The following is a 376-nucleotide window of genomic DNA, read 5'->3' as shown; positions in this document are numbered from 1 at the left end:
GATGAACATGAGCATGAGCATGAGGATGAGGATCAGGATGAGGATGAGGATGCGGATGTGGATGAGGATGAGGATAGGATGAGGATGAGGAAATGGATAGGATGAGGACGATGAGATGATGAGGAAGAGGATGAGGATGAGGATAGGATGAGGATGATGGCGAGGATAGGATGAAGATGAGGATGAGGATGAGGACATGTATAGGATGAGGATGAGGACGAGGATAGAATGAGGAGGAGGATGAGGATAGCATGAGGATAGCATGAGGATGAGGAAGAGGACGAAGATTGCATGAGGAGGAGGATAGGATGAGGATGAGGATAGGTCGAGGATGAGGACGTGGATAGGATGACGATGAGGACGTGGATAGGATGAG

The sequence above is a fragment of the Lupinus angustifolius genome, chromosome LG12, assembly GCF_001865875.1.
Source record: "Lupinus angustifolius cultivar Tanjil chromosome LG12, LupAngTanjil_v1.0, whole genome shotgun sequence".
Taxonomy (NCBI): Eukaryota; Viridiplantae; Streptophyta; class Magnoliopsida; order Fabales; family Fabaceae; genus Lupinus; species Lupinus angustifolius.
This window is presented reverse-complemented; position numbering follows the sequence as displayed.